Source organism: Garra rufa, chromosome 14 (assembly GCF_049309525.1).
Source record: "Garra rufa chromosome 14, GarRuf1.0, whole genome shotgun sequence".
NCBI classification, from domain to species: Eukaryota; Metazoa; Chordata; class Actinopteri; order Cypriniformes; family Cyprinidae; genus Garra; species Garra rufa.
Genome location: NC_133374.1, coordinates 14,790,636 through 14,811,569, shown reverse-complemented (window position 1 = coordinate 14,811,569; position 20,934 = coordinate 14,790,636). Strand labels below are relative to the sequence as shown.

The following is a 20,934-nucleotide window of genomic DNA, read 5'->3' as shown; positions in this document are numbered from 1 at the left end:
AATATCAGCATAGACAATCGGCCAGGCCAAATTTTAAATTATTTTAGGCAAATCAGTTTAGAAAATGACCAATACAATAACCATAAAAATGCTTAATATCAGCACCAATAATTGGCCAGGCTGATAATTTCAAAATGTTTAATTATTTTAATCGGGGAAAAACTCAATGTCATAATTTGACAAATGTCAAATTGGTTTTTAAAAAGGACCGATACGAAATCCAAAAAAATGCTTAATATCAGTGCCGATAATCAACCAGGTTGATAATGTCACAATTTATATTTATTTTATTTGCAAAACAGTTTTGAAAATGACCGATATGGTAACCATAAAAATGCTTTATATTAGCACCTATAATTGGCCAGGCCGATAATGTCAACATTTTTAATTATTTTATCTGTAAATTGGTTTTGAAAATGACTGATACCGATAACCATAAAATGCTTAATATCAGTGCCGATAATCAGGCCAATAATGTCATAATTTCACATTATTTTATTGGAAAATGACCGATATGATATCCAAAAAATGCTTAATATCAGCGCCGATAATCAACTATAATCAATTATTTTAATCTGCAAATCGGTTTTGACAATGACAGATACGACAACTATTAAAAAATGCTTAATATCTGTGCAGATAATCATCTAGACCGATAATGAATTATTATTATTTTTTTAAAAACCGACAGATAACCATAAAAATACTTTATATCAGCGCCAATAATGTAATTATTTTATCAGCAAATTTGTTTAAAAGAAATTATCAATAACGATCACAATAAAAATGCTCAATATCATCGCCGGTTATGTCAAAATTGTAAATTATTTTAACTGCAAATCGGTTTTGAAAATGACTGATATTTGCTATTGATATTTGATATTTACTGATATAAAAATTCTTAATATCGGCAATGCCAAAAATCTGTCAACCCCTAATGTAACTGAAAATGCTTTATTTTATATAAATGCCAAGCCAAATTTTCACCAGCCATTACTCTAGTTTTCAGTCTCACAAGATCCTTCAGAAATCATTCTAATATGCTGATTTGTTGCTCAAGAAACATCATTATTATAATTATTTTCCATGTTGAAAACAGTTGTGCTGCCTAACATTTGTGGAAACAGTGATACCTTTTCCTTTTAGGTTTTTTTTTAAATGATTTTTTTGTTACTTTTAAATGGTAGTGTATACTACTTGTATCTATATTAGCCAGCTACATCCTGTGACCTTATTTGCTAACATACATATTCAACAGACGTTTACAACTGCAAGGTATAAAAATACACATGATCAATAAATGTAGTATTCAGTGACAATCCAGTAGTTCATGTGACAGTTCTATCATCTGGCCCAAACTCTTCCACATTGGTCCCACAGGGCATACGTTATCACATAACATCAGTTCAGCTTCAGTAACAGCACCAGCTTGGAGGAACAGCAGCAAGGAAAGATTAGCTAAATTATCACCATGCCAGTAAGAGATAGCTTGCATAAAGCAGAGAGCTTAAGAAAAAGTCATGCCGAGCTCACCACCCCAAAACACAGTAAAGCCAGGCCGGATTAGCACTAGTCAGTGTCTACGAAACCACAGCGTGAGACGATATAGTGGTTGGAATCATGAAGAAACCGCAACTACTAAGTTACTTTGTTACTTATCCTATAGCCTAAGTAAACAATACTGACTGTTCATTATCCTTCTCACTACTAGGGCCACCTAAAAAACAAACAAGTAAATAGACATGAAATATTGACTTGTATTGCAATTATTTAATTATATGAGATCGAAATGGAGACAAGAAACCAAAATACTTGTTTTGAAAACTGGTTGACTGGGACAATGTCAATTATATAGTTTTTCTGAGCAAAGAATGGTAAATTTGAATAATTAAACATACTGAAAATGGTATGAAATAAAATAAAATAAATATTATATAGAAACAAATATTTATAAATCGATAGATTTTATTTATCTATTTTATGAATGTATTAAACAATGATTGATTTTTTGTATTTTATAAAATGTTTTGCAATATTTGCTATATATATATATATATATATATATATATATATATATATTAGTGGTGGGCCGTTATCGGCGTTAACGTGCTGCGTTAACGTGAAACTCTTATCGCGCGATAAAAAAAATATCGCCGTTAATCTATTCTCAAATTTGGGTTGGGAGCTGGGTCTAAACTACGCAAGCTATGATGACTTTCACCTTGATAGTTTAACGCGGATGTATACCGAAGACTATAGAATATGGTCGCGCGTTTAAGTCTCCTCCGCCAAAACACAGACGGGATCGCGTCGTCCTCCATTCATAAAAACCGAATCTACTATAGCAAAATGCCACGTAAATTCGTCGTTTTTTGGATTCATAAATCAAATGTTGGTCAGTCACTTAATTCAAATCGCGATATGGACTAGTGTATGTGAAACCTGAAATGCAAAAAGACCGTTTTAATATGAATCCGATATGTTCCGTTTGCCTAGCTGTATGTATGCATTGCGGAGACGAGCTTTTACTACACGCATACTGAAACACACGTGACGCTCCCGGTAATTTTTGGCATTTTCATCTCACATGAACAGATAAACTCAATCTCCCAAACTGCTGTGAGTGTCACTTTTACCGTTTCATTTGAGAAAACTAGCATCATATCATACTGTATGACACAGAAACTTCACGGCAACCTGTCAAAATAAAAGTACGGTGTAACATGTAATGGGCTGGGTAGGTGTTGACGTAAAAAAAACACACAATCTAATAGGTAGAAAAAATAATTTCATTGTTAGTTAGTTAGTAAACACAAGTACATCTAATTGAACATAATTTATTTTCATCAACAAATTATCATAGAACAGCTTTATGAGCTTTATGATCCATTCTCAAAGACTTTAAGTCATTATTTGGGTAGCACACATATTCTGAATGCCTTTAGCAGAATTCAAATTAGCCATTTTAATCTAGATTAATCTAGATTAATTCCAAGATTTAATCTAGATTAATCTAGATTAAAAAAATTAATCTATGCCCACCCCTAATATATATACAGGGGTTGGACAATGAAACTGAAACACCTGGTTTTAGACCACAGTTAGTATGGTGTTGGGCCTCCTTTTGTGGCCAATAGAGCATTTCGTCTTTGGAATTGTCATATACAAGTCCTGCACAGTTGCCAAAGGCATTTTGAGCCATTCTCCTCTTGCAGATCAGGGGTCAGGTCACTACATGATACTGGTGTAGGAAAATGTTATCTGACTCGTTCCTCCAAAACACCCCAAAGTGGCACAATAATATTCAGATCTGGTGACTATGCATGCCATGGGAGATGTCCAACTTCACTTTTCTTGTTCATCACCACGTACGATTTGCCATGAGATCGGCTTGCATACTACACATTTAACATTTTTCATCATTTAAAAACTTTATTTATAGGTTTAAATAAAATGTTTTTGTTTTTTTGTTTTACAGAAAAAACTATTGTCAAAATACGTACGATTTGCCATGAGATCGGCTTGCATACTACACATTTAACATTTTTCATCATTTAAAAACTTTATTTATAGGTTTAAATAAAATGTTTTTGTTTTTTTGTTTTACAGAAAAAACTATTGTCAAATAGCAAATGTTAATTTAAAATAAAAATACATTCATTTACCTTTTTTTTGGGCTACATGATACAAATCCTGACCATCCTCAGGCCTCAGTCCACATTTACTAGTCCAAAGATTTCCATATATCTGCTTTTGGTTACGATGCAAAACAGGAATGCTAAAAATGCACGAGCCTGCAGAGCACGGCTGCAACTTTGCTGTGATGTTCTGGGATCTCATACGCTTGCCTCCTTAGTTGCCCCACTTCCACCCTCCCTTTCTCTCTCCTCTCAGTACAGGGCAGAGAAATCCCTGCTTCGGTGAAACAATGCACACAGCCGAGCCCGAGCCAAGCCCACATGGCACTGCCAGGACCCAGCACCCCTCACCAGCCTCTCGTTGGCATGGAGACATTTTGTGATGTAAACAGGATGCTTCGCCGTGCACTGATATGAGAGCGTAAGCACGCCTGCAGGGATGCCGGCAAGAGAGCGGGGAGCACTGTTTAATGCTTAAGGAAAAATTCCTCTCGTGGCCAGTTTCAGTGGCTTGAGGATTGTGTTTGGAGTGAAAAGGTATTGTTTTAGTTCCCTACTGAACTAAGCGCCTATTTTGCATCTACTTAGTCATTCGGCTTAGACGCCGCGATGCCTTGACGACGCACAACAAAGGTCACCGAAACAAGAGTGGTTTTCTAAGAGTATGACCTATTTGGCTAGGAGCAATGGCAACTCAGAAAAATAAGCCGAGGAGAACTGAGATTTCTGGAAAATCCTTGGTCTAGGATACGTTTATGAGTTGTTGATATTCCTTAAAACGTGCTTATTTGGGGGTTTCCTAAAATTAGATTTTTAAAATAAATACTGAACATTTGGGCTGGGTAAAAAAAATCTATTTCTTATTTTTAAAGACTCGATTAGGTTCTGGCCATGAACAGAACATTGTAGCACACATTCCATCCAATAAATCGCAATAAGCTTTGTGCTTTGTTACTTTTGATATGAAACAGTGTCAGATTTCAAAATCTGTCCATTTTATTACAGTATTCAAACAATAAATGCTGTTTTGGCGGTGTTTAATGTTAAGTGACAGATCGCTGTAGCACCTAAGTTCAAGAGAAGCGCCAGAACTGATTATCTCGCCCACTTTAATACTGTTTTTTAGCACAAAATAAACATGAAAAAACATCCAAAGGTATGTTAAAAGAAAAAGTACAACTTATCGAAACCCGCATCCTGTCTCACGTAATATGAATATAACAGCTTGTAAACAATGCCACGTAACGTCACATTTATCTCAGAACAAAACAAATTCACTGACTACAACCCCCATTAGTCAGCTAGAAAAACTAGAGAAGAGCATTTTCTAAATACAGTTGAAGTCAAAAGTTTACATACATACACCTTGCAGAATCTGCAAAATGTTAATTATTTTAGCAAAATAAGAGGGATCTTACAAATTGCATGGTATTTTTTTTTAGTACTGACCTGAATACAAAGTCACATAAAAGACGTTTACATACAGTATAGTCCACAAGAGAAAAATGACCCCGTTCAAAAGTTTACATACACTTGATTCTTAATACTGTGTTGTTACCTGAATGATCCATGTGTTTTTTTTTTTTGTTTTTTTTTTTATAGATGTTCACGAGTCCCTTTTTTGTCCTAAACAGTTAAACTGCCTGCAGTTTAAAAAATCCTTCAGGTCCCACAAATTCTTTAGTTTTTCAGCATTTTTGTGTATTTGAACCTTTTTCAACAATGACTGTATAATTTTGAGATCCATCTTTTCACAATGAGGGCAACTGAGAGACTCACATGCAACCATTACAGAAACACGATGAATTAAGAGCCAGGGGTGTAAACTTTTGAACGGAATAAAGATGTGTATATTTTTCTTATTTTGACTAAATATCATATTTTTTCCATTACCTTTAGTACTGCCTTTTAGAAGCTACAGAAGATACTTACATGTTTCCCTCAGTTGTCCTCAGTGTGAAAAGATGGATCTCAAAATCATACAGTGATTGTTGAAAAGGTTTCAATTCAAATACACAAAAATGCTGAAAAACCAAAAGAATCTGTGGCACCTGAAGGATTTGTTCTAAAGAAAAGCAGGGTCATTTTTATAAATTCAACTATTATTTTCTCTTGTGGACTATCTGTAGTATAAATTATATAAATGTTCTTTATAAAAGAAATTTAAAAGAAAAGTTCAAATTTTCTAGCATTTAAAATTCAGCATCGCATCACATGAATAAATTACATTTTAAAATATAAATAAAATACAAATAAGTTTTTAAATTGGAATAATATTTCACAATATTGCCGTTTTATCGTATTCATTTTCAAATAAATCCAGCCTTGCTGAGCATAGGAGACTTCTAATAAAAAATTATTAAAATTTCTTACCACCCCCAAACTTTTAAACTGTAGTGTATTTAACTATAAAGAAACTGAGTTTACATAGCAATTACGATAAAGAGTTAGCCTGGAAAAATCCAGACCCTAATCTATTAAGATTATGGGTCTGGGATCGAGCAATGAAAACTGCCTAACTCGAGGGGCGGCACCAAGCATGCATTTGAAACTCTAACTGCACGCAATTGGATAACTCCACGACCAATCACAACAATACACGCTTAGCTACCAGCAGAGCTAAATGATGTTTCATTAACAAAGTTCGGGAGAAGCGCGTCAGATGCATAGCGTAAACATCACAAGTCAGTCAGCGCCATAGGTTTAAATACAGCTGACTCACCTCAATTCACTCGATGGTTTATCAGTAAACCTCCACCACCCCATCTCATCACTCCGAGTTCTCGCTACTTCTATTGGGGAGGGTAACGTACTCTGGGTTCGGGCCACTCCCGAGCTCGGAGCCCTTCACCGGACAGCACGCCAAACATGCACTACTATTCTCCGGCTAATTATATGTAAGCGTGAACTGATAGATTAAACTCTTGCCGTATCCAGTCGGCAAAACAGCAAAAACGTCCTTCTTGCAAAGGAACGATTCGAGTTTTCGGTTTTCTGTTCCTCTTTTATATGGAAAGCCAAGTCTAACTCGTTCATTGTAGCGGCCAAAGCCGTTTCAAACAACTTGTTGTTCATCTGTAGCGACAGCGATCTTTCAAAGTTTACTATATGATTCGTACGTCGCAGTGCTGTCATCATCAGCTTAGCTCGCCTCTGGCCCGCCTACATCAGATACACAGATTTGATTGGTTCCCACAATTGCTTACATATTGCAGTAACCTGCATCATTGCTCGATGCCAGAGTGTCTTGCAGAGACAATTCAAATTGTGCTCTCGCGAGATCTCTGGATTTCCAGGGTAATAAAGAGTATTAATAATAATTAAAAAAACATTCCCTTTTAAACGAATTTATGGTCTATAAAACACTCAGCCTGTAAATAGTTCCTCCTCAAAAGCAATACTATATTTAGTGCAAAGCTGCTCATGGTCTGGTGAAGTATTTCAGTATGGAATTCTTTCTGTATTATTTCAACTCCCATCAGGGATCCCTGGAGACAGGAAATGGGGAACAGGATGCTCCATAACAAAGCCTTTACAAGTCCCAGAAACTTGTAGCATGTTTAGTGCAAAGATTATATTCGATAATGTAATGATTGTGAACGAATCAGAAGTCTAGTAAACTATTTTGAATGCAGGGATGTAAGTATCTGGAGTTTGATGCAGACAAGGTACAAAGAGTTATAGTCAATATATAGACAAGCTTATCATCAGCTGAAATTCTGAACATACCACTTTCCACTTAGCCTTCCTGCTTGAGACTCTCACTTCCTGTTGTGAAGTGCCCGTCTGATCCATCACTAACACTCCATATCAAAGAGCTTTGAACTGAAGATGAACACAGCACAGATGAGTTGGCAGTGCAAGTATACTGTATATGTATGTGTGCTTTAAGGGTTGGCACGGACTGCACAAAGCCAAGGCCGTACATTCCACAGAGCTATTTTTCACATGACTATGATGTGTAACCGAGAACCTTCTATATTTACTAATGGGAGCCAGATTTTACTCCTCCAGAAAACCAACTCACTGTCTCCACAGCCAATGTAATGACAAAAAAAATTCAGAGCAGATGTAAACCATTCAGGCTAAATGTGCTTCATAAATCTATTCTGTTTCCTGCCTAGGAATTATGACTAGTGGGATGTTTTACAAACAAGCAAAGGTAATGGGACTTTGGGCAGTTTGGTTGCTTATTCTTACTAGCTAATATGTAACTTCTAGAAACTTCTAGCCAAGTCCTTTGACCACAATCCAATCTGCTTCATGCTGTACAGCAGTCATATAGCTGAATGAAACTGTGGTTATCAAAAAATGGAAAGATAATAATTTTATCAATGTACTATTACAATACATTTAAAGGTTTGATGACTTTTTGATTTGATGCTCAAATAACGTTTCTTATTATCGATGTTGAAAACAGTAGGTGTTGTTTATGATGGAAAGAACAGCATTTATTTAAAATAGAACATTGTATTTTAAATAAATATTTTAAATCTGTAACATTGTAACATTGTATTTACTGACTTTTGATCAATTTATTCCAGCCATGGTAAATAAAAGTATTAATTTCTTAAAAACAAATGGTAGTATATAAACATTATATATGATTTCTTAGAGGAGAAAAAGTACAAAAAGTATCTACTTGTTATACTAAAATATTTTAAATTGCCACAGTGAAACTGTGAACATTTTCAATGACGCCAGTTTATTACTAAAACAATTTCTGATTCATAGAAATAAAGAGTTTAAACTGAATTCAAAGAAATTAGTTCTTCAAAACTATACTGGCATTTTTCATTATGAAGTTCAATTCAAAGATGTTAAAGAACTATAATTTTCCTGAAAACAGACACAAACAGGCCTTATAAACAGGTCGAAAAAAGCTCAATGCAATAATAATGCAATCTAATATTGAATACATCACAAAAATTCAATACACCAACCCAGCCCTAGCTATAACCGGATAGATTAATGTAACTGGATCTGACAAGAAAGCTAGTATGGATGCCCGTGACAGAATAAGAAAACAACTGCCAACTGCAGCAGTCATGAACTCTTGAACCAAGGATTTAGCAAACTCATCCAGGTTGGTCAATAACTCACATGGCACGCAGAGGGTTTCCAGGTCCAACACATGATGTAAATTATGGGAAAAGAAACACATCATATCCTGCCTGGAAGCTGGCTGCAGGCCAGTGGATATCCAGATGCTGTAGTGCTGTAAAAACTCCATTTAGAAAAGTCTGAACACCATCATCTGCTCGGAGAGTACATGGATGTGAGATGTCCACTTTCACATGCATTATTCAGCCATGTTCCGTCTTATCAGTTAGACAGAGATGGATTAAAGTGGGCAGGTCTTGATGGGCATAAGAACGAATTAAACTGATGTCCTGTCCTTGTAAAAACCAAACAGTGCTTGTTCTCAGATGTAGTTGAGGCATCATAAATGGCCTACTTGATTTTAAGAGTATTCTTAAGTGTTCAAGTGTACTTCCGTTTTTTGTTGGTGAGACAGTCTGCACAATTCAGTGGAATGGATTTACACACAATGCTGGCACCCAGACTATATCAATAAAAGAAAATTTAAAGGGTTAGTTCACACGAAAATAAAAATTCTGTCATTAATTACACACTCTCTTGTCATTTCAAACCTGTAAGAGCATTGTTCATCTTCAGAACACAAAATAAGATATTTTTGATGAAATCCAAGAGCTTTCTGACCTTTCCGACAACAACGCAACTACCATGTTGAAGACCTAGAAAGGCAGTGACATAAATAAAATAGTCCATGTGGTTCATCCGTAATTTTCTGAAGGTACGAGAATACTTTTTGCGTAATCTATGTTCCGAAGGTCTTACGGATTTGTAACGACATTAGGGTGAGTAATTAATGACAGAATTTTAATTTTTGTGTGAACTAGAGCAGAAACTTAAAAAAAAATAGTGCATTTACTAATATTATTATATATTTCGCCTCATTATAATGCTAAATTGACAGCAAAGCACTGATTTTGAGATTGGATGCAAATAAAAATGAAAATTCAACAACAGTACAAGACAATCATGCATAGCTTAATACCATGGTTAAATATAACTCTGTTTCTACAGACCAAATTAGAGTAGACGTCACTGTTATGACAGCTGAGCGCGCATTGTGGTGGCAGAAAAACAATGGTAACAAGTGGAGGGAAATGGGTAAAATTCTTGGAAGAAGAGAAGAAATGTATTGTTGTGCCTTTGGATGTCAGAATCAGAATGCAAATCGTTTTTATAGAATACTGTCGTCAAAAACGCATTTTGAAGCTAAATGTAGACATCTATGATTACTCGGTTTTTAAAACCGAAATTTGCTTTAAAACATTTGTCCACATAATATTCACATATGCAGTTCATAGAGGACATATTGTATTATAGTCACAGCATGAAATACTATTTAAACATGCAACATTTTACATTTACACAATTTTGACTTTTTTTATTCCTAAATACAACTTTATATCTTGTAGTTCGGACTTTGTAACTCCAATTAACTCAACAATAGCAACAAAAAAAAAAACCCAGAAGTGTGGGATATAACTATGAATCTGAACCGAGGGGAAAAGAATGACAAGTTGAGATGTGAGATGTAATCTCGGAATTGTGAGAATAATGTCAGAATTTTGAAATATAAACTCAAATTTATTCTTTTATTTCATGACTGCTACTTGTCATTTTCTGCCACCAGATAAGCTCCATCCACAAAAAAAAAAAAGTCACCACAGTTTGAAACAATATAAATAATTTAAAATTAATTACTAATGTCACTGAAAATCATCAAATTAGCCAAAATTAGAGATGCACCGATTGATCGGCTAGTGATCGGAATCGGCCGATTTTCGCATGAACGGCCCGGATCGGTGACCGGCCGGTCAATTTCTCCTCTTGCCGATTCCTAGCCGATCCTTTTATTGCCAGCGGCGCATGCAATTACGTCACAGTCGCGTGTAAACATGTCTTTGGTGTGAGTGAAGATGACACAAAGATCGCAGTTTGTAACATTTATAAGGCCAAAATACAACGTGAGGGAACAACCACGAACCACGCGCTTGTTTAGCTTGGCTGGACATGTGGTAGATCGCGCCCCCGCTCTGCATATTTTGCATGTCTCTGTTAGTTAACACACCTGATTCAGATAACCCACTCGTTAGAAGTAGGGGTGTAAATATTAATCGATTCGTATCGATGCATCGATTATGCAGCCGCCGATTCAATGCATCGATTCGTCCGCAAGAATATCGATTAATGTGTTTATTTTGCCGCCTGTTTGTTCACTTGTCTATTTTTAGAATCTTTTCCGACCTTTCTTTTACTGTCTATGGCTCCGATGTAAGCGTACTACCTACTCCTAAGCTGCGGGTGGCACTAACCTCACTGTCTTCTTCTTCACACGCGTTACTTTCGTTTCACAGTCAGTCCATCTATGATGTTGTTCATGTTCACAGACCTCACATTGTTGTCTGACTTTCAAGATCGATGATTTTGAACTGATTTTGTGGAGTAGTATTCTATTTGCAGTTCATCTACTGCAGAGGATGTGTGACCATTACCTCTTAATAAGATGCAAATTGTATTTTCAAAATGTAACCAATTTTGTATGAAAGAAACTTTTTTAAAACGGTGAATAGGCTAATTGACCATAGTAGACCTGCACTATAAGTTTTTTTTTATTATTATTATTACAATTTATCTGATTGCACTTTGTAGATGCAGTAACTTATATTTGCTGTTCTATTTGCAGTGCATTGAGCACAACTGCTTTAGTGTAACATACACATTATGTGAATAGAATACTGTTTCTGTATTCTCAATAAAAGGCAAATTATTTACTATTTTTGTTGATTTATTTGAAACTTAATAGATATCATGTAAAAATATCTAGTATTGAATCGAATCGGATCGAATCGCAGGGAATTCTGAAGTATCGAAAATAATCGAATCGTTGGCTTAAGAAATCGGTATCGTATCGAATCGTCTTGAAGGCTCCGATTTACACCCCTAGTTAGAAGTAAGCTCCGTGAATGAACTGTGTTCCGATTGTTCATTGCTCCCTACTCCCTGAGCAGGGGAAATCCGTTGACGTTTACTACACTTTCATTCATTCACATATTTGCGCTGCGCCTCCGCATACAGCCTCTTCACATACTAATAGTTCGAAGCGAGCATATATGTTCCATTTGAAGGTAATTAAAGCGTGTGCGACGTGAATTTAATTTGTATTTATTTACAGATGCATTTATGTTACACTTCTCTAGTAAGTTTCATCTGTGTGTGAAGACGCTGTATGTGGTGGCGTTGCGCAAATATGTGAATGAATGTTCCGAAGTGTAGTACCGCTGGATTAACTGGTGACAAGGCAGAAATGCTTCTCTTTATCAAGGAAAATTTGCCATTAATGCTAAAGTAATAGCATTTATTACTAGCATTGTTATTTCTACCTGTTTGAAGACACATTGCACGTTTTGTTTTTAAAGTTATTGTTGTGAGATGATCCTGTAATTAATGTTAAAAAAAAAAAATCCATATAAAATTCATTGAAGAAAAGTAGATTTTTGTATGCCTGCTTTGTTACTTATATTTTATTTCTAATGTTTTCAAGGCTCAGAGCACTTTATTTTGTTAAAGTTATTTTAATATGAGAAGATGCTGTAATGTTTATACATTTCTTTTATTATAAAATAAAAAAAAATACATTGAGGAAAAGATTTTTGTTAGTATAACTATACTATGTTAGTTACAGGAACTAATTTTATACCTTTTTCGAAGGCACAAAGCACTTTATTTTGTTGTTAAAGTTATTTTGTTGTAAGAAGATCCTATAATGTTTAAAAATTTATTTTATTATAAAATAAATTTAATTAAAGAAAATATTTCTGTATAGGCCTATGCTTTCATTACAGTTCTTAAAAAAATAAAATCGGAATCGGCAAAAATCGGAATCGGCAGGTCACACTTACTGAAAAATCGGAATCGGAATCGGCCAAGAAAATTGCAATCGGTGCATCTCTAACCAAAATATTTGATAAAAGAGCATGAGGCAGGGGATTTTTCAGAGATTTGTGAATAACGGTCATTCCATTCCAAATCCAAGTTTTTTTTGCAGATTTCTTGTGGGTCAGTAAATACATCGGTGGCCAAAATGATTAGAACACTAGTATTTTCACCAGCTAAAAATGGTTTTAAGTCAGTTATTTCTATATTTTACTGTAGTGTGTCAGTAAGAAATATCAATTACATTTCCAAACATTTATTTTGCCATTATTTGTAATAGTGAGATTTTTGTTTGCACAAGGAGCTAGTGTTCCACACAGAGATCTGATCTCATCATCATCCAGTCTGGAATGACATGAAGAAACAGAAACAAACTGAGACAGACTAAATCCAGAAGAACTGTGGCAACATTTCCAAGATGCTTCCAGAAACCTACCTGCAAAGCTTCCCGAAAAACGCAAATGTACCTAGGACAAAAAACTGCTTTAAACGCAAAGGATGGTCACACCAGATGTTGATATAATTTAGCTAATAGAAGTTAATTGATAAAGAAAATCTATTTATGACATTATTTTTGACAGCATCCTCATTTTACAGCTTTTTTTACACACAAGTGCCTAAAACTTTTAACAGTACTGCAGCTTTGCAGGTAGGTTTTGGAAGCATCTTGGAGACGTTGCCATCGTTCTTCTGGATTTAGTCTGTCTCAGTTTGTTTCTGTTTCTTCATGTCATTCCAGACAAACTGGACGATGATGAGATCGGATATCTGTGTGGAGCACTGGCTGTTGTCAGACTCCTTATGCATACCAAAATCACACTGGATTATTACAATTAATGGCAAAATTTATGTTTGGAACTGTAAAATGATATTTCCTACAGACACATTACAGCAAAATATAAAAATAACTGACTTTAAACAATTTTTACCTGCTGAAAATACTAATGTTCTAATAATTTTGGCCACCACTGTAATAAAACGTAGAAACAGGGATATAGACATCTAACCAATTAATTATGCAGTAAGAATCTAAAAACTGAAAGGAAATAAACGTAAATGTAGAATTTGCTAAAACTGGCTACTTACAAAGTAGAAATTCCCCACATACACAACAGGCACATTCTAAGGCAATGATAAGTCAAGGAAACAATGGGACGTTTTGGGTGTTGACCCACATTAGTTCACCACGGCCCTGTCACAGTGACTCCAGCTCTCCTGATTGCAAGCACTAAACTGGTTGCACTCAACTTGTTTTGACAGCCGATAAAGGCCAATTAAAGCCTGCAGGTTGTGTTTTCACAGGCCTTGTCCAGGCGTTATCAAGAAGCTATTTTTTCCAAAATAGGTTTCACTTTGCATTAATAACGCTAAATCTGACAGACCGCCAAACGCTGTAAGGCAGAAGAACTTCAAAGGAGAATAAAACACATTATTGGCATGGAAGCTTTCATGTAATGATTCCTCAAGTGTGCGCTGTGATCAATATTTAACAAAGCTCTAATAACGTCAAAGTGCTGCAATAAAAGAGTGTGAGAGTACGGTTTAAAACCGCTCCAAAAATGCAGAACCCAAAGACGCCCAAAGAGACCAAGCCACTTTTCAAATGGGAAACTATCTGGCAAAATCAGCACGAGCTCTAAAAGAAAAAAACAAACAGGCTAGCAAATCAGGACAAAAAACAGAAGTGAGAAGTGAGAGAAACGCTCTTTCACCAAGAGTGAAGAGAGGAAGGAAAAAAACAAAAAACATGGGTTTGTTGACAGAAGATTTTTTCCAAGCAGTGTGTGCCATGATCAAAAGAATGCTAAATCTGGATGCTCAAATATCAGGCCGTTTGGTTCCTTCGACGCCGCCCGGCTTCAAACTGTCAAACGCAGATTAAAGACAACGTTTGCAGGGTACAAAATCAATCTGGCATAAACAGACGAAAATTAAGTTAACAAATAGACAATAACAATATTAGGTCTTGTGATTATATCCCGAATCAAAAAAGACAAACGGAGCAGTCAGAAGCACAAATATGGCTGTTCGGCAAGCAGATGAACAGAACGGACCCACGGGGGGAGAAACTGGAAAGCCTCCACGCGTTCTCGAGTGAGCCAGTCAGCTCTAACACCTTGGCAGATGGACAAGAGCAAAACTAATTGCAAAACAGACCTTAGACAGAGGCACTATCAATTACGCCGTCTGTGACGTCTGGCTGCTTCTGCTCGTACGTGTTTCTGAATGAGGGAAGTGTGAAGTCTGCAAAAGTAGAATAATTCATGGTGTAAGAGAGTAGCTCAGCGCTATCTGTAATGGGATGTGCGTCTATCTGAATGCATCACTGACTGGATGGATGCCACGGAGCCATTCATTGGCGAAATCACTTGAATAGGGACACAAAACACTTCGGGTTTGATTCATTGCTGTTTCTACAAGCACAACTAGAGAAGGCTTGTATGTGGAGGACATATCCACGGTATTTCTGTGGAAAAGCACTGTCATTTATGACTCTGGGTCAGATGAATGAGCAGAAATCAGTCAGGCAGGCACTGAACCAAATAGCGTAAGGGCTTGACAAGCCCCCTCCTCTTCCTCCTCTTTCTTCCTCTTTTTCTCTGACCTGGTTCCAAAGCCATAGTCAACATGAGGGAACTGGGGTTTCTGAAACAGGAAGGTCTAAAGAAAAAGGCTGATTTGACTATGACACCCCCAGCTTGTCCACTGTCCCGCTGCCGGATGATGGTCTTTAGAGTGTCGGCCCCCCCGAGTGCATCTGTTGAGGCTCAACGCCATAAACCCAATAACGATAGTGATGATCTTAACAGACCTTTTCTGGGCCATCTGCCACAGAAGGAACAAAAGTCTGCCACCGTCCCCTGGGAAAGCCCAACACACAAAACATTTGCTAGGGACAGCCACTGAAAGTACAGTAGCACTTTTAAACAGCCACTATCTAATCAAATACATAAACATATTGTAAATGCAATGATGCATTCAATTGATTAAAAGTGACAGTAAAGACATTTGTGACCCTGGACCACAAAACAAGTCATAAGTAACATGGGTATATTAGTAGCAATAGCCAACAATACATTGAATGGGTCAAAATTATTTTCTTTTATGACAAAAATTATTAGTATATTAAGTAAAAATCATGTTCCATGAAGATATTTTGCAAATTTTCAACCATAAATAAATCAAAACTTAATTTTTTAAGTAATATGCAATGCTAAGAACTTCATTTGGACAACTCTAAAGATGATTTTCTCAAAATTTTGATTTCTTTGCACCCTCAGATTCCAGATTTTCAAATAATTGTATCTCAAAAAAGCCAAATATTGTCCTACCCAAACAAACCATACAAAGACCAGAGTAATGATGCTGAAAATTCAGCTTTGCCTTAACAGGAATAAATTGCATGTGAAAATATATTACATACGAAAACAGTTATTTGAAATTGTAATAATATTGTAATATCTACTGTATTTTTAATCAAATAACCACAAGATAAGTCTGTAAAAATGTTTTAAAACTAATCCTAAACTTTGAAATAGCAGTGTAAATTGGAAACAAAAGGTGTTTATAATAGTATATGACCAAAATACTTTATCTTTTTTATTAATGTACTGCACATTTAGTGTATGTAAAAATATATAAAATAAATAAATGAATAAATAAATAAGTGCATTTTGAACAACATATTGTCATATAATCAATAATAACACAAACAACAACAACACTGGCACTTGCATTTAAGAAAGTAAACCAGATATTGATTCATTAATTGCTCTGATGGATCCAGCAACATTTGATTCAAACCACCAGTTTTTAAAACATTTGATTCAAACTCATCTTTTAAAACCGTTTATTATAAGAATCAGCACTTAAGCGTAATTTGTTTGGAAATCAGACCACACTGATCACGTTCAATTATGATTTGCTGCATGTTTTTGTTTCATACATGTGGAGAAGAGACATAAAAAATGTTCTTCCTCAGTTTTAATAACTACAGACCAATATTTATTTATTGATATTTGTATGTTCAGCTTATCAAAACTAATCTGTTCATGATAGTTGATAACATTACGCCTGCTATAATAATAAAGATGCTTGGGAGTTTGTTATCCTAGGGACATATTTTAAAAATACAGAGGCTTAAACACATTAGACAGTGGCAAGCTATTTTTGGGACTAAACACATTTAGGAATGAATCTCTCTGAATATACGCAACATCCCACAGCAATACTGACTGCCCTGCTAACTGAAAACTATTCATATGCTAACAATGCTAATTAATATACAATCAAGCCATTTAACACAAGTAGGGAATCTGAGCATTGACATTGACAATAAGCAAGGGTCAATCTACATCCTGCTTATCACCACTGAGGTCCTGGGTGGATCAAGAGACATCTTAGAAGCTTTCAATGGGATAATGCAATACAAAATGGGAGGTGTGTAAGTGGATACAATGAGTCCATCATCCCCTCCGGCATCTTCAAGAAGAGCAAAAACAGGGTCAGTGGCCATATGCAAATGAAGACTCTGTTAAGGGGAGAGGAGTGGCACCAGCTGTCCAACAGACAGACCTTCACCACCTCCTTCATCATATATAACACTGACATCTAGATCTTTGAACTCAGAAATGTGCTTCACAAGCCAAACACAGCTGTTTTCTGTCTTAAAATGTGACGGTAGGGTTTCCTTGCAAGGTACATTCAGTAAAAATATAAAATAACAAGAAAATGCTATTGGTTGATTAAAACTTAAATTCCAACTGTGAAAATGCAATAGAAAACAACAGATATTACTTTAACTTCTTGAATGCTATGCCTTGTACTACATGAATTTCTGCAGTTATTACACACTGGAATGGACCTCTGGTTTGTCAGATCTAAAAACTTAAGGGAATAACTGAAGGCCTCAAACAAAATGGTTATTTTGGTGGTTGGAACAGCTTGTCAGCCAAGAAAGAAAGAGAGACATCTACTCTCTGAAGTTTTTTAACTGAGCACTATCATGAGATTTTATTAAAAGGGCTAAAACTGGTTCCTTAGTGTAAAGTTGTAAGAAAGCTGTAAAAGTGTAATGAGTAAAAATTTGCAATTAAAATCTCCTGTTGCGTTCACGGAGCCATTATGTGTCTGGTTTACACACTGAAAAGAGGGCCAAAACTTAATATGTATGTGCAAATTATGCTCAGACCATCTGAATAACATTTCACGACACGCCATCAATCGGCCATATTGGCAGCATTAAATGTAAACAATGTCACTGAACCGAACACATATTTTGCTAGTTATTGCTGCTGAAAATGATGAATTACTTTCGTGTTTTGGACTGTACTAATCAGTCAGACCGGGAAAAATATTTGGAGTACTATAAACTGCCAAGAGTTATAACAAATCAAGGCAAAGAGTGCAAAAAACTGTCTGAGGAACAAAAGGCATTTGTGGTTGGCCAAACTAAACCAGGATTTCCAGGGGAAGTATCTTGACAACATTCATGTTTGTTCTTATCATTTCCGGTCAGGTAGGTAAAATATTAGGCTAATATCTTAATGAATACTGCTTGTACATATCTATACCACCTATTTAGCTTTAGTTTGACAAAATATTGCACCCTTTCCTGCTTACTAAGTCCTTCTCCATATGATTTAGCAGCTTCCGCACATTTTTTATGTGGTTTAGACGGCATAAATTAGCAGAACAACTTATTCAATAACACATCAACAGTGCAATTAATGCTGTTGTTTACACCTGAGTATCGCCAATAATCATGACATTAGTGCAAAACCCTCTATGTTACATACTCTTAAAAGTCTACTGAAGTGCCTTTAAACACGCATCATTATTCTATAACAAGGCGGGACATATCAAGCAGCCCCACCCCCTTTTTAAAATAACCAATAGCAGCTCAGAAAAGCCACATTTGACAGCCATAGTCTAAAAGATTACCCCTAGATTCAATATGAAACTCTTAATTAAAATAGTGATAATATACATGCTGAGACTGTGTAGTTTTAAAAGTGTTTAACATTTGCCGACTCATATTATCCACTTATATGTGCAATCTCGTTTCTGGTCCGGAGCAGACTGTGTGTGACAACGCGATCCAGAACTTATTTGCCTCAATCGAAAGCATATTTACACCATCTGAATCGTTCCCTGTCACCTACATTGAGCACTACGTGCCATTCAAGTAAGCCGCAGCTTTAGCGTTTATTTATAATGTAGGGGGCTAGATGCTTCGGATTCTAGAGAGCATTTGATTGAACAGAAAATTTGATAAGAAGCTGAAGTGCAAGGTAATGTCATCAAAATTGTTGATTCATATTAGCGGAAGTGAGAGACCGTAAGTTAAAGGAATACTCCACTTTTTTTGGAAATAGGCTCATTCTCCAACTCCCCCCGAGTTAATACGTTGAGTTTTACCGTTTTGAAATCCATTCAGCCGTTCTCCAGTTCTGGCGATATCACTTTTAGCATAGCTTAGCATAGATCATTGAATCCTATTAGACCAATAGCATCGCGTTCAAAAATGACCAACGAGTTTCGATATTTGTCCTATTTAAAACTTGACTCTTCTGTTGTTATATCGTGTACTAAAACCGGCGGAAAATGTAAAGCTGCGATTTTCTAGGCCGATAAGATTAGGAACTACACTCCCATTCTGGTGTAATAGTCAAGGAAGTTTGCTGCCGTAACATGGCCGAAGCAGGCGCAGTAATATCACGCCAGTCACATTAGAAGTTACCTAGCTGGGAACTAATTTCAGGCGCTGCGTGATATTACTGCACCTGCAAACTTCCTTGACTATTACGCCGGAATGGGAGTGTAGTTCCTAATCTTTTCGGCCTAGAAAATCGCAGCTTTACATTTTCTGCCAGTATTAGTACACGATATAACAACAGAAGAGTCAAGATTTAAATAGGAAAAATATCGAAACTCATTGGTCATTTTTGAACGCGATGATATTGGTCTAATAGGATTCAATGATCTATGCTAAGCTATGCTAAAAGTGATATCGCCAGAACAGGAGAATGGCTGAATGGATTTCAAAACGGTAAAACTCAACGTATTAACTCGGGGGGAGTTGGAGAATGAGCCTATTTCCAAAAAAAGTGGAGTTTTCCTTTAATGCTTATATCTTGTAAATGCAAATTATGTTGTTGTTTTGGAGCACACTAGCTTATAGATAACCTTAAGGCTAACATATATTAAAAGCCAAAAATAATAGATAACGTGTGCGTTTGCATGAAACATTGCAAACCTTTATTTACACATATCTCTAAAATCATCTGTTTTATGAAAATTAAAGGCATTTCAACTTTTGCAAGTTTTCGGACGAAACGGACAAGTCCGCAAGAAATGGAAAGAGGTAAACACAGCACTGGTTACGAATTAACATACAAAATGAGGATTTGTAAAGAAAAATGCTGGAGAATTTCAATATAAGCCAAGAGGAGACTGATTTTCCTTTGCTAAAGTAAGGAAACTTTGCTTCCTATGTCATGGAACAGCTTACGTGTACAACAGTTAGCGTAAACTAGATTAAAGTGATTATTACATTTTAAATATGGATATTTTTCCTACAAAAATGCATTGATTCGCTACAGGAGGCCTTTAATCGCTCCCCTGAGATGTGTGAGGCACTTTTTATTATGGAAGTATGTGCTTTATTAGACTTCTTTTGGACTGATAAAGAAATAGCCGCCAATGCCAAGTTCTAAAGTTTAGAATAATTTAGGATAATTTTTAATGTAACTCTGATTAGATTCGTCTGAAAGAAGGAAGTCATATAAACCTAGGATACCTGGAGGATGAGTAAATGATGGGCTAATTTTCATTTTTGGGTGAACTATCCCTTTAACACGTCGTTGACTGAAGAACCGCTCAAACCGATTCGTGAACGAATGTTCAGACCAGGTTCTACTGATTCACTGAAAAGATCCGACTTACGATTCTAAACTAACGAATCGGACATCGCTATCGAACGTTCCAAAGAAGACCAACAAATTCGATTCGAACGCGTCTATGATGCCCACAAAAATGCTGTCTAGGTAACGTTAGACAGCTGACTAGCTTTTAAAACACAACCAGCCAGATTAATGGCAGAAGGACAGCGCTTATCAGATCCAAGATGTGGACTAACCAGTCTTTACTTCAACAGGCGTATTGCAAAATTACCCTTCAAATATATAAACACATACAATATAAGTGTAAATAAGACGGGAGGCCGCAGCAGTTTACAACACACTCCTCAACAACAGCAACCAAA

At 36.0% G+C, this 20,934-nt stretch overlaps 1 protein-coding gene across 2 annotated transcripts in view; it reads right to left on the bottom strand.

The window, feature by feature from the left end:
- Nucleotides 1–20,934, bottom strand: part of cuedc1b (CUE domain containing 1b) — a 38,001-nt gene that overhangs the window by 16,688 nt on the left and 379 nt on the right. Inside the window, exon 1 of one of the 2 annotated variants that reach the window (XM_073818117.1) lies at nucleotides 3,666–3,806. The exons of the other annotated variant lie outside the window; for it this stretch is intronic. The gene's annotated coding sequence lies outside the window, so the exon portion shown is untranslated. Of the gene's footprint in view, nucleotides 1–3,665; nucleotides 3,807–20,934 lie in introns of those variants that run through there. 2 annotated transcript variants of the gene reach the window in all.